Source organism: Callorhinus ursinus, unplaced genomic scaffold, assembly GCF_003265705.2.
Source record: "Callorhinus ursinus isolate GAN/ISIS: 27379988/994484 unplaced genomic scaffold, GSC_fseal_2.0 scaffold8, whole genome shotgun sequence".
Taxonomy (NCBI): domain Eukaryota; kingdom Metazoa; phylum Chordata; class Mammalia; order Carnivora; family Otariidae; genus Callorhinus; species Callorhinus ursinus.
In genome coordinates this window covers 48,535,341-48,538,387 of record NW_027397070.1, presented here as the reverse complement: position 1 = coordinate 48,538,387, position 3,047 = coordinate 48,535,341, and the positions used below count along the sequence as shown (strand labels likewise).

General features: G+C 56.3%; 1 long non-coding RNA gene across 1 annotated transcript; it reads right to left on the bottom strand.

The window, feature by feature from the left end:
- Nucleotides 1-18: 18 nt before the first annotated feature.
- On the bottom strand, nucleotides 19-2,838 carry LOC141373287 (uncharacterized). Its single transcript, XR_012379092.1, has 3 exons — nucleotides 2,554-2,838; nucleotides 1,141-1,253; nucleotides 19-360 (listed from the first exon to the last, which is right to left on the bottom strand). It is a non-coding gene; the product is annotated as an uncharacterized lncRNA (long non-coding RNA).
- Between the last annotated feature and the right edge of the window lie 209 nt (nucleotides 2,839-3,047).

Genomic DNA, 3,047 nt, shown 5'->3' with positions numbered 1-3,047 from the left:
TACCAACCTCTTCTTTATCCATTCATCTGTCGATGGACTTCTTGGTTGCCGGTGCTTCTAAAGCGCTCAGTGGATATTGTTTTGTTTACTTGTTGATAATCAAATGTTGATTGTGGGAGTGTAAGGTCCTTGAAGTAGGGATTTGGGTATAGCTCACTGAGGTGTCCGTCCCTAGAGCAGTTTCCGGCTATTAGGAAGCACTCAAATTTTGTAAAGGAGTGAATAAGTGGATATTCGAATGGATGAATCAGAATGGCCAGTTTTTCTTATGCATTCCTCCTCTGAGAGGGGTCAGGAGTCCGGTGAGTGGTTTTCTCGTTCATCTCGCTGTTGCCAAGGGGAGCCGGATTCCCAACACTCCTGGAGACCACAGGGGCAATGGTGTTATTGATCACCCAACAAATGTTCTCTGTGTGCCTACAGGTGCCAGGCTCAACGTGGGGCGCAGCAGGTACAGGGAGTGGTGGGCAAGACAAACAGGGTCTGTATTCTCCTGGAGCTTACATGTGAGTGAGGCAGACAGACAACCATAAGTGAATATGAGTGAATGAGTAAATACATTAAGTGGTATAGATGAAATGGAAAAGAGTCTATGACAGAGGGTGGGAAAGGGAACCTGATTTTGAAAGGGCGGTCAGGGGAGGTTTTTCAGAGAGGATGGCACTCTAGCTGAGAAAGAACCAGGCGTGTGAAGAGCAAGGAAATGTTGTAGGGAGAGGGACCAGCAAGTGCAAAGGCCTCACGGCAGGAAAAAGTTTGACATGCTTCTGGAAGGCCCGTGGTCAGGGAGGTGCCTCAGCACCCGGTGTTGAAGGGCCTTGTAGCCCATGGTGAGGAATGTGGTGATTTGAAACGCACTGACAACCATCGCTAGGTTTGCCCATGTGAGTGACTGCATGTGACCCGCGCTCTGGCTTCTAAGTGGAGGAGGGATTGGGGGTGGGGAGCACAGTTAGGAGGTGAGAGTTAAGTGGGATGGGGACAGGTTAGGGTGGCGGCCGTAAGGATGGACAGAAGTGGGTAGGAATGAGACCTGGCTAGGATGGGGCTGAGAGGATTGTTCGTGAGGGGCTGGGGGCAGGGGTGGAAGGGGACAAGTCTCTGGGCCCCCGGGTTTCTGGCCCGAGGAATCCAAGAAACCTGGTATACGATGCAATGTCCAGTTGCTGTCAAAGAAAGACCTTCTGTTTACTGGACATGTGAGTACCATTCCTCCAGAGTCCACACAGGCTGGGCAGTAAAAGGTTCCGCTCCTGTTAATTAAATAAAGAGCCCCGTGTGAAGGGCACCTCACCTGCAGGTGTCTGCGAGGCGTCACGAGGGCAGAGCCTGGGTAGGGTGTTGTCAGCCAGTGCAGTGTGGTTTTGAATGGTCTAATTCTTTCTGTGGCTGTCCCCCCAGTTCTAGCATTTGAAAGCATGCCTGGATCCCATCATCTGGACACAGGACTCTATTTTTGCAAGGCCTTCCTGGGGAAAGGGGAGCAACTTTATGGCCCCAGAGGGCAGATGATGAGAAGCGCAGGGATGGTGATCCTAGCTCAACACAACCAGGGAGAGCTTGCTAATCATCAGAGCTTTCTCACGGGGATGAGCCTCTCATCACTGGATGTATTCAAGGCTGACAGGAGGCTGGGGCATCCCCAAAGGGGGAGCCGGTCAACAAGGGGACTGAATCCCTGCAGATGTGAAGGACTCTTTCCTCCAGCCTCCCTGCATCTCAGGAAGACAGCAGCGGCCTCCCATGACCTGCAAAAAAAAACCCCTCTGCCGGCCCGCTAAAGACAGGAGCTCAATCACAGCTAAGCCTGCCCTGTTTGCTCTGGTTTTAACAATCTGTTTCCTCCCCGCCCGTGGCCGGCAGGAGAGCACACCCCAGCGTGGGTGGAGCAGTAGGGCCCTACTGACGCTGTGCAGGCCTGTCCAAGGCCTCCCGGCTTTTCAGGAAAGGTCATCCTTTAGAGCCGGGCGTGGTCCCCTAAAACTCCTCCAGCTGGCCTCCTACGGGAACACCCTAAGGGTGTCATGCCTGTGAGGAGGAGGTTGTCCTGACCAAGCCTTCCGGGCAACCCCAACTCCCCACCGCCGTTCCCAGCAGCAGTGCCCACCAGAAGAGCGGCTCGCCTGCGGGTGGAGGGAGTCGTGCTGGAGTCCTCGGGGACCGCGGCGCCCACGGGCCAACGCAGGCTGCGTGGTCCCAGCTGCTGCAGTGGGTCCCCCTGAGCCGCGGGCGGGGAGAGGGTGGGCCGGTCTGCAGCTCTGGAGAGGAAGAACCCGCCCCGTGGAGGCAGCCCCAGGCCACACAGGCCACCACACATCTCTGGGCTACCTCTGAGGACTAGTTCTTTGTTCGCATCTTGGAGCCTCCGGTTCCCTATCTGGGAATGAGATACGTTAATAGCTACTTTCTGTGCGAATGGGGTGAAATGGCAGACAGGAGAGGCGGAGCACCGTCCGGGCACCTAGTGGTGCTTGACGGTGAGTTTTCTCTGGGAATTTTCTTTTCCTCCAGGTCCTCCCCTCCCCCGTCATCTAGAAGAGCAGAATCGCTCACCAAGGCGGGGACGGCTGCGCTTGTAGGGAGAACGAAGTCCTTCGCCGGCTGCGGGAGCCCTGACTTTGCTGATAGGGCTGCAGACTTGTATCTTGGTCCAAAATAATGATAAGAGAAGGCAGGAGGGAGGGTCAGCTGCGGAGCTGCGGGCCCGCTGGAGCTTCCCTGTGGGTGCCGTGGAGTGGGCCTGGCGGAGATGTGCTCCCCATCTCCCCTGGCTGTGGCCCCGCACTTAGGGGCAGGGTCTGGGAAGGGGACTGTGGGCCTGGAGATAGCAGATTAGCATTCCAGACTGGAGGCTCGGTTGAGAGCTGGGGGCCACCCAGCGGGTGGGGGAGGGGGAGGGGTGGAGGAGGCTGGGGGGAGGGGCTGCCCCCCCCCCACTGACCCTGTTATTTTTAGCTCTGGAATGCTTCTCCCAAGCCCCCTTCAGTGTTGTTTATCTTGCTTTTGTGTCCCTGCCCCTCTCCAGGAAGCTCTGCAGCAGGAGTGGG